Source organism: Lynx rufus, unplaced genomic scaffold (assembly GCF_022079265.1).
Source record: "Lynx rufus isolate CCGP_SWC_20201006 ecotype Redwood Valley unplaced genomic scaffold, mLynRuf1.p SCAF_17, whole genome shotgun sequence".
Lineage (NCBI taxonomy): Eukaryota > Metazoa > Chordata > Mammalia > Carnivora > Felidae > Lynx > Lynx rufus.
In genome coordinates this window covers 3,791,848-3,801,439 of record NW_025814831.1, presented here as the reverse complement: position 1 = coordinate 3,801,439, position 9,592 = coordinate 3,791,848, and the positions used below count along the sequence as shown (strand labels likewise).

The window sequence follows — 9,592 nt, the reverse complement described above, 5'->3', positions numbered from 1 at the left end:
CAGTGCACACTCACCACGGAGCTTTGCCAGGGGTGCTCTTTGCCAGGCCGCCCGCCCCCAAAGCCGCGGGCCCCTTCAGCCCTTCGTTCCGTCTAAGAGAGTGTCTTCAGACTTAAGGTTACAAACCAACAGTGAGTTGAGAGAGTCACAACAGTATCGAAAAAGTAGAATGGGGGAGGGGGTGGGCGCCTGGACAGCTCAGCTGGTTAAGCGTCGGACTCTCGGTTTTGGCTCAGGTCATGATCTCACGGTTGGTGAGTTTGAGCCCGTGTTGGGCTCTGCGATGACAGCACAGAGTCTGCTTGGGATTCTCTCTCCCCCGCTCTCTCTCTCTCTCTCAAAAAATAAACTTAAAAAAACGGAATGGAATAGAAAATATCCGCGTACATCACATGTTTGAGGCTAAGTGTCGTCATATGTGCGTGTATATTCCTGCACATACATGATACACAACTGGGTTTGTGCTGTAAAATTCAAAAAGTTTGGAAGCTACTTGTCTGGTCAGTTAGTAGAACTGTTTTTATTTTTTTATTTTGCCGTGTGTCACGGTCCCTCCTGAGGTGATATTTAATATTTTAGTGGGAGAAGTTGCTAGCATATTGCAGCCCAAGTAAGACCCCCTCCCGGGGCCGGGGTGGGGGGCGCAGCTGATGGTCTTTGCGTGGGTGTCACTTGAGGGCCTGATCATCATATTCAGGGAAAGGCCTGTGAGACCCCATTCACAGGCCAAAAGCCCCCTAACACTATATGATGCATACTTTCCCCCTTCCTCTGGAAAACAAACAGGATTGGCTTCTGAGCCGTTGCTCTAATATCTGTGTGCACTTCTCCCAGAAACACAGCAAACAGAACATGTAATGCTACATAAATCCCTGTGAGAAATTTCTTTGTCCAGAAATGGTGTCAGCTTGTTGTTCCTCGTTGCCATAGGGAACAGAGAGGGCGGCCTTTGAAATGCAGAGGAGACCTGTGATTGGCTCTCCTTGCTGCCCATCACTGCTGCCCAGCAGCCTGAAACTGCAGAGGACAGAACACCCACCCCCAAAGCAGTTGCCCTGTTAGGGGCAAAATGATTTGTGCTGTCCCCCTCCAGTCTCTAAAGCAGGGCATCCAGCACTGCCGGAAGGTTGGAGAAGGGAAAGGACAGGCGGAAGAGGGAGAGAGGAGAGGAGCAGGTCTCACCAGAAGAGGGCTCCACCCTGGGGTGTACCCGAATCTATTCATTCTCAACGTTGCTGGATGCTGCTTTGGGAAGAGAGTAAAAGGAGTCCCAGAAAACCCCTCTGATGGATCTTTGAAACTTCCACCTTGTTGCCTATTTTAAAAGAACCAAAAATAGCCCAGCCTAGAGAATTTTTGGCAGTCTTATTTTGGCAAAGTCTTTAAAAGAGCCCTTGCAATATAGTGTGAGGCAGAAGGTGGGAACGAGCACCTGGAGGCCAGTGTCCCAGGACGGCGGTCTGGGCGGGCCTGGGGACCTGGGAGCCGGTGGGCCAATATGCAGAGGCCCTGGAGTCTGGGGTACGGGAAGCAGCCAGGACCTGATCCTTTCAGGTGAGAGTCACTACAAGTTGCAACAGGCAGGAAAGGGCACGCAAGGCTCTGGAGGGGAACCCACCGTGAGGGAAAGGGGAGCCCATCTGGTGACCTGGGTTCAGCACAGAGCCCAGAGGTCTGTGCACAAGGGCTGGCTGCTGCTAGCCGGTCACCCTGACATGGTTGCTTGGGAGAACAGCAGCCATCTCGGGTTCTCTGGTCTGAATTCAGAAAGCTGTGACCTTCTGTGGCCCAAGTGGGGGCGCCACTGGAGCCCGAGTCTGGGTAGCAGGGCTCCACTGCTGTGGCTGGAGGACAGAAACCTGTTGGGCTGCTGGAGCCAGAACCACGGCTCACTGTCCAGGGTTCCGGAACGTTCCACAGGGGAAGCTGCAGGAGGAGATGCTGGACTTCCTGCCTCTACTCACATGAGTCATTGGAGAAATACAAGAAGGAAGACTGGCTTAAGCTGGTCACACTGGTCTCAGCTCTGGTCCGGGGACCTTCATAAGCCTCCTTGAGAAGCGAAAAATGAAAAGCCCCCTTCTGTTGCCTCGTAAACACGGGCAGAGTTGGCCTAGGGCCTCCCAGAGACAGGCCCAGCCAGGACGGGTGCAACCTCAGAGGCCTTTGGGGTAATCATCGATGACTTCGGGGGTGGCGGGGCCAAGGCCCCGGGATGAGTGGGTGGCCCCGGGTCTGGAGGCTGCATAGACGCCAGAGGTCCAGGGAGGAGCGGGGTGCGGGAGGACTCTTCTGCCCCGGGCACGCAGGCCACGAGAACTCTGGGCACTCGCGGCAAACTGGCCACCCTGTTCACAGTTGACTGAGAGGCAGCTTCCTGGGTGTGGGAGGAGCCCAGGGAGGAAGGAAAGGAAACTCCAACCAAACAAATGCGTAGACATCCCGCTCTCAAGGGAAAAAAGCAGGGGCCCAGATGGCTTGAGTCACCTTCAGCCCCACCCACCTGCGCGTGTGTCTAGAGGAGTGTGTGTGTGTGTGTGTGCGCGCGTATGCATGGCTGTGCGGGAGCATGAGTGTCCGCTAGTATGGGAAGGAGTGTGTGGCGCGAGGGCACGGGAGGGTGCCAGTGCCCAGGTGAGTGTGCGCGTGGCCGTGAACGTGTGTGCGGCGAGCATGTGTGCATGAGTGGGGCCGCGCTTAGGAATGCAGGTCTGTGAGCCCGTGTGGGCAAGTGTGCGCCTGAGTGTGAGACCGAGTGTGCCCCAGCGGCGGTGCAGTGTCCGCGAGCGTGGCTGCGCGGGTGAACCGGGTGACGCCATCGCTCCTGGCAGCGACACAACCTGCACCTCTGGGGCCCACACGCGGCTGCGTGGCTTCTTGACCCGGAAAGGGGAGGGGGAGACGGCGGGGGCGCGCGCGGCTGCCGGGGGGCGGGGGCCGCGCGGAGCGAGGGGGCGGGCGGCTCGGCGGCGGCCGCGGGGGGCATCGGGGGCCGCCCCGGCTCGCGCCGCGGCGCCGTTGCTAAGGCCGGCGGGCGGGCGCGGGGCGGGCGCGGGGCGGGCGGGCCTTAGCAACGGGTCGCGGGCGCGCGCGGGGGGGGGGGAGCGGGGGCGCGCGGGCCGCGGGCGCGTGGGGCCGGCGGCGCTCGCGGGCTCCTGCGCTCCCACGCGCGCGCGGGCGGCGGGGGCGGGGCGGGCGCGCGCCGGGGCGCGCTCCGGCGGCCGGCGGGGATTTCCAGCGCGCGAGAGGAAGTGCTGCGAGAGGGTGCGTGAGGGCGCGAGGGAGCGCGGCGCGGCGCGGCCGCCGCGTGCGCGAGCCGGGGTTGCAGCCCAGCAGGGACTTTCCAGCCGGCGGCGGCGGCGGCGGCGGCGGCGGCCGCCGGCCCTTCCCCGCCCCCCGACATGGGGCTGCCCGGGGAGCAGGACGCTGCGGACCGCGGCGGAGGACGAGCCCGGCGCCCCTGAGCCGGCCGAGCGGGGCGGACCGCGGGGTAAGGGGTGGCGACGGCGGCGGGTGGCTGGCGGCAGGCGGGCGGGCGGGAGGCTCCATCCCCGGCGGCCCCTTCCCGCGTCCTCGGCGGGCGGCGGCGGCGGCGGCGGGCCCGGGGCCGGAGCGGGGCCGGGGCGAAGCAGGCCCGGCGCCCGGCGGCGAGTGCCCGGTGCGGCGCCGCCTCGCCCCCGCCCCCGCCCGGGCCCGCCCGCCCCCCGAGCGCCTCAACTTCGGAAAACTTTGTCCTCGAGGCCGGGCCCGGGGCCCGCGGGCCGGGGTGCCCGCAGCTTTTCAGGAAACGGGGTGCCGAGGCCTCCCGGGGACGCGAGCCCCGCGGGGTGGGGACAGCCGGCATCCCCCGCGAGGCCGTGTGTTCTGGCGGCGGGGGCGGGGGGGGGCGCGCCGGCTGGGGGTCTGCATCCACCGAGGGGTCCCCCCGCCCCCCCCCGGGCTGCCGGCCGGGGGTTGGGGGGGCTTCTGAAGCCCTTATTTAAAAGTTTATACTGAGTCATTCCTCTGCAGATGAACCTCTGACTGATTCATAATCGGGGAGCTGCAGTGGCCTCGAAGGCAGGCGGTACTGGGATCCAGTTCGGGGCAAAATGCACACATTCCACCTTTGATTCATAGTAAAGGTCAGACCGGGCTCCCAGAGGTGCAAAAAATGAAAAGGATGCCTGCCACGGTATTTAAAATTTCATCTCGAGGCGCCAGGCTATCGCTCACGTACGCTTTGCCACGTTTTCACGCCGTCACCCCATTTGGGGACATCTATTTAATATCGAGACCTGTAGAGAGAATTCTGTGTGGAATGTTCTTTACCCTTAATTTGCAAACCTGTAAACAAAAGGGAAATGGGTGAACTGTCGTGGACGTGCTTTGAAATTTAACAACCCTTCAGCTAATGCTCCGTTGAAGAAAACAGTTTTATTTCACGTTTTTCCTATGAAGCTCTGAATCAGATTTCAGAAGGAGATGGGGGTGTGTGAGCGTGTGTGTGTGTGTGTGTGTTCATTTATTTTTGTGGAGTCATAAAGGCTGTGTTGAGCGTTACCTTACCGCTTCTTAATTTACATTCACAGCATACAACAGAGGAGGAGCCATAATTTTTTTTTTTCCCCCTGGCATTTGTCGTGAATGCACACTGGTGAAGCGTTTGGAAACGTTTTCTGTAACCTTCTATATGGCTCTAAAATTCTTATTGAAAGAAATGACCAGGCGGACCGTCGGTCGGTGCTAAAATCTGCGCGTGTCTTTCACATCTTTGAAAATGGCCTGTTAAAAAGACTGCATCATGTGTAGGATGTCTGGCAAAATAGTGCATAGCCAGTCGTGTTTCAAGCGCCAGGGGATATTTGCTTTTTTTTACTCTGTTGTGACTATATTATTTAGAATCAGTCTATAGACGAAGAATTCTTTGGCCAAGCAAGATAAGCCTTGTTAGTAGGAAAATCAGAACATAGCAGACAAGATTGGAAATCCCTGTGAGTAGGGGCTCATGACAAACCCTGACAGACCTGGGACTCTAGCATCACTGGTTCAAATCGGCCCTTATCACGCATGAGGTTTAAGACGTTAAGGTGTCTCACCCAGACGCCATCTGTTCCAGCTGTCACAATGCAGAAGCCAGGAAAGCAGAGAGAACTGGCAGGGAGAATTCCAGCTTTTTTTTTTTTTTTTTTTTTTTTTTTTTAAGACATTCATGTGAATTTTTCTGTGAGGGGAAAGACGACCAGTTATTTTGCTTGGATTCTATCCATGCATTTTGGATTTAATAAGATGGCCTCACTCAGTGAGAAGGGTGTAAAGACATTCCTCTGGAAACAGGCAATAGCACGGTCAGTCGCTTCTGTTAATACCGTCAAAATATTCTTACTCTTGTTCGTGCCTTGAAGAAAGTCCTTCGTTCCACTGAAACATCTGGGCTGCTGCTTGCTGTTTTCCCCTGTGTTTGGGATTTTGATTCTGTAAACACCCTGGCTAAAATCCCTTTATTTTTTCACTGTGCAAACCTGAGAGAGGCCTTTCTGGGGTACTGTCAGGATAGCTGTGCTAATGAACGGAGGAGGAGAATGATTTATCGCTCTCTTAAAGTCCTTCTCTATGATGTTAAAGCTGCACTTTCAGAAAGATAAAACAGTCACCGTGGTGTTGCAAGTCTAAGCTGGCTCAAGCAAACAAAGGAAATTGCGTTAAATTTGCCCATCTCTATTTTCTCATCTCCATATAGCAGGACTCTCCAAACAGCAAGTGATCTTAACTATCAAGTATTATGCAATAGCTGAGTTTCCTTGCACTGGTCAATTTAAGAACTATTAACTTGGTAGAGGAGACGTCTTGTGACCAAAGCCTCCTGTGTTGATTCCATAGAATCTGGACCCCTCATGTGCTTCTTCACGAGTGTTCATAGAGGAAGAAACACTATTTGGGGGGAATGGAGGGAGAATCATCATGTTGACTTCACCTGCAGAGACAAACTGGGAAGAGAGCTACAGAGTGGGAAGGAAGGAAGTGAAGTGAGGCCAGTGGACCTGGAAGGTGACCAGAGAGAGGCAGTTGAGGCCTAACCGTGGAGGTGATGCTTAGGCTTATTCTGAGTGGGAGGAGTGCAACCACAGGGGAGGCCAGATGCCCCGGGGCAGGAGGGCAGTAGAGAGGTGAATGGGGGTGGGTGCCACTTGCATCACAGCGGGAGGCTTTGGGTCCAAAGGAGCTAAAAGAAATAGAAGAAAGTGTAGTCTTAAACATAAAGGAAAAATGTCAGGGGCGCCTGGGTGGCTCAGTCGGTTAAGTGTCCGACTTCAGCTCAGGTCATGATCTCGCGGTTCACGAGTTTAAGCCCGGTGTCGGGCTCTGTGCTGACAGCTCAGAGCCTGGAGCCTGCCTGGGATTCTGTGTCTCCCTCTCTCTTGGCCCCATCCACTGCTTATACTCTGTCTCTCTCTGTCTCAAATAAATAAGCATTAAAAAAAAAAAAGTAAGGAAAAATGTCAGAAAACTACGTGTGCTTGTGTGATACCCATCATTCATTATTAACTAAAAAATACAAAACGTCTTTCTCATTTTAAGGAGCTTTTTTTAAATTGTTTTTTTGCACAACAGTATTGTAGATGATTGCGGGGGGGGGGAGCTAACCAACCTAGGAAGGAGGAGGTGAGGTGTTTTTTGTTTTTTTTTTATCATTAAGCAGTAAAAATTTTTTTGGATGGGATTTTTTTTTTTCCTCCCTGTGCAGAAACCTTGGGCTGAGGCTGGCGGGTAGTGAGATATTGAAAACGTAGGTGACTGTTGGTTTCTCACAGCTCTAAAAATGAGGTGGGAATCTCTTGCTGAATTCTGTATTCCTCGAGATAAGTGGATCATTAACTGGGAGTTGGGAATCTTTTTCTCATCTAACCTAATGTTCAGTTAATGTGCCTTGAGCTCCCATAATGTTCTTGTTACAGAGCTAGGACGGGTGAGATTCGGCACCCGTCTTGAAGAGCCTGGGCTGCAGAAGTCCGCCCCTGTGCACAGGGAAGGGAGATGCCAGAAACCAAGGGTATGGGACCACCACAGCACCTGGACTGAAGCTTGTGGCAGGAAGGGCGTGGAAAGGTGGAATTTTACCACCCTGCCCTCAGGGAGCAGGCGCTTGGCTGGAGCGAAGACCCACCTAAGTAGTCATAAAACCAAGTAGTCATAAAATGAGTTCGTGAATTGTGTGGAAGACTGAGAGTATGGTGGAAATCCGGGAAAGGGGAAGCTCTTGGCCGGCTATGGGTAGGTGGGGGGGGTGGGTAGTCCGGGAAGGCTTCTGGGAGGTGGGTGTTGAGTCCCAGCATGAGCGAGGTCTCTGGGCCTCTTGCAGGGCCCTGAGGATGGCAGGAAGGGGATTTCTCCATACCCCGCTGTGTTTCGGTAAGAGGAGATCTGACAATTTGCTGTCCTCCAGTAGATACAGTGCTGGCGGTGCCGCTGGTCTGCGGGGTTCCAATTGTAGTGTTTCCAGTGTTGTCCTCCCGCTCTTACCAGGCCCTTTGTGACCCCGGGGAACCGGCGTTCTACACTGCGAAGGGCCTGGTCTGCACTGGGGAACGGAGTGGTGAGTGGCAGCACGTTGCTGTCTCTACTGTTTCTCCCTGTAGGTAGAAAGGCTCAAGAAGTGGTGGTGAGGGGAGGGGTGGAAATGTTAAAAAGCACCTCCCTCAGGACCCCCTCCCCCAACCTACTGCTCTGTCATCTGTGCTGAAATGACCTAAATCTTTTTAATTCTCAAGAAATAAAAAATTGGGTCCTATAATTTCATTTCATGATTTGCATTTTTCTAGGGCTTGCTCCATGCAGGTTTTAACTCTGTGTGTGTATATATATATTTTTTTCTAATGTTTTTAATTTATTTTTTAATTTATTAAATTTATTATAAATTTAATTAATTTATTAATTATTTCTGGTGGGGGAGGGGCAGAGAGAGGGACAGAGGATCTGAAGCGGACTCTGCGCTGACAGCAGCGAGCCCCCAATGTGGGGCTTGAACTCATGAACCATGAGATCATGACCTGAACCAAAGTTGGACACTCAACTGACTGAGCCACCCAGGTGCCCTTATACATGTGTATTTTTTAAAGGTTTTTTTTTTTTCATGCTTATTTATTTTGAGGGAGAGAGAGAAAGCGAGTGGGAAGGGGCAGAGGGGGTGGGGGAGAGAACCCCAGCAGGCTCCGTGCTGTCAATGCAGAGCCCGGTGCGGGGTTTGATCTCATATGCTGTGAGATCACGACCCGAGCCGAAATCGGGAGTCCGATGCTCAACCGACTGAGCCACCCAGGCACCCCGTATATATTTTTTAATGCAGGTTATTGGGTAACTTTTTATGAGGCCATTCTACCAAGAAAGATATCAGGCATGCTGTTCTGATATTCTGATTTTCTTTCCAATTTAAACACTGATTCTATGGCAAAACCCAAAAGCATGTTTATTGGAAACTTGGTTTCTTTGAGTGGAGATAAAAGCTAAATCAATTAACCAAGTGGGATAATAAAGTTTTTAGGACACTAGTAGTACCAGAGTGGTAAAACCTGAGTCTCCAGGAGTCATGAGAATTGTAGTGAAGGTTTCTAGAGACCAGCTTTGTACTCTGGAAGGTTAATGCCCAGTAGGAGGCCTGCATACACTGTAGGTAATGAGGTTCCCATTAGACCTCTCCTGTCAGTGTTCATGTCCAGAACTGCAAGTTTGGGAGAGAGGAGAGCCATCCCAGAGGTCCACACAATTCCACGTGGTTTCGCTGATAGACTTGCAGTCCGGTGTGCCTTGTAGCTGCCTCCCTTGGCTGTGCCCCTGCGCCCACCCCTGTCTTCTCCCCGTTTTACGGCATTAAGAGGCTTGTATGACAGGAGACTTCCTTTGACACGGTACCTTTCTTGGGTGCTTTTAATGACTTAGAAAGGAAGAACAGGGCAACTAGTTCTTGTCCTTCCCTGCCCAGTAATGCCCCGAAGTCACAACTTTATTCTAGAAATTAAATTCTATCCTTTTTGGATTAATACAGCCTGATGTTTGAGATGTTATTATAGGGTAAATTAAGTGTTCTGGTTTTAGATGGCTTTTCTGTGTGGGAAAGGGCATGGCATGGCTTTAGTGTAGTATGTTGCAAGTCTCTAAGGCCCAGTCAGTTTTATTTAAAAATTCTAAAAAAGATTTATTATTTATTTTTGCTTTTTTTTATTTTTTAAAGTTTATTTTACTTATTTTGAGAGAGAGAGAGAGAGAGAGAGAGCGAGAGACAGACACACAGACAGACAGCATGGACAGGGGAGGAGCAGAGAGAGAGGGAGAGAGAATCCCAAGCAGGCTCCACACCCAGTGCAGAGCCTGATGTGGGGCTCGAACCCATGATCCTGAGCCAAAACCAAGAGTTGGACGCTTAACTGACTGAGCCACCCAGGCGCCCCTATTTTTTATTTCTTAAGTAATTTCTACACCTAACATGGGGCTTGAACTCACAATCCTGAGATCTAGAGTCACATGCTTTACAACTGAGCCAGCAAGGTGCCCCTTTATCTTAAGTTTTAATACAAATTCCACATTGTACTCAGTAATACGTCTGACTTTTTTTGAAATA

At 52.9% G+C, this 9,592-nt stretch overlaps 1 protein-coding gene across 3 annotated transcripts in view; it reads left to right on the top strand.

Moving 5' to 3' along the window:
- Window positions 1–3,380: 3,380 nt before the first annotated feature.
- TRAF3 (TNF receptor associated factor 3) overlaps window positions 3,381–9,592 on the top strand; it is a 119,756-nt gene continuing 113,544 nt past the window's right edge. For 2 of the 3 annotated variants that reach the window (XM_047080037.1, XM_047080040.1), the window contains exon 1: window positions 3,381–3,490. The gene's annotated coding sequence lies outside the window, so the exon portion shown is untranslated. Of the gene's footprint in view, window positions 3,491–4,011; window positions 4,125–9,592 lie in introns of all 3 variants that reach the window. The other variant, XM_047080039.1, reaches the window with a different exon arrangement.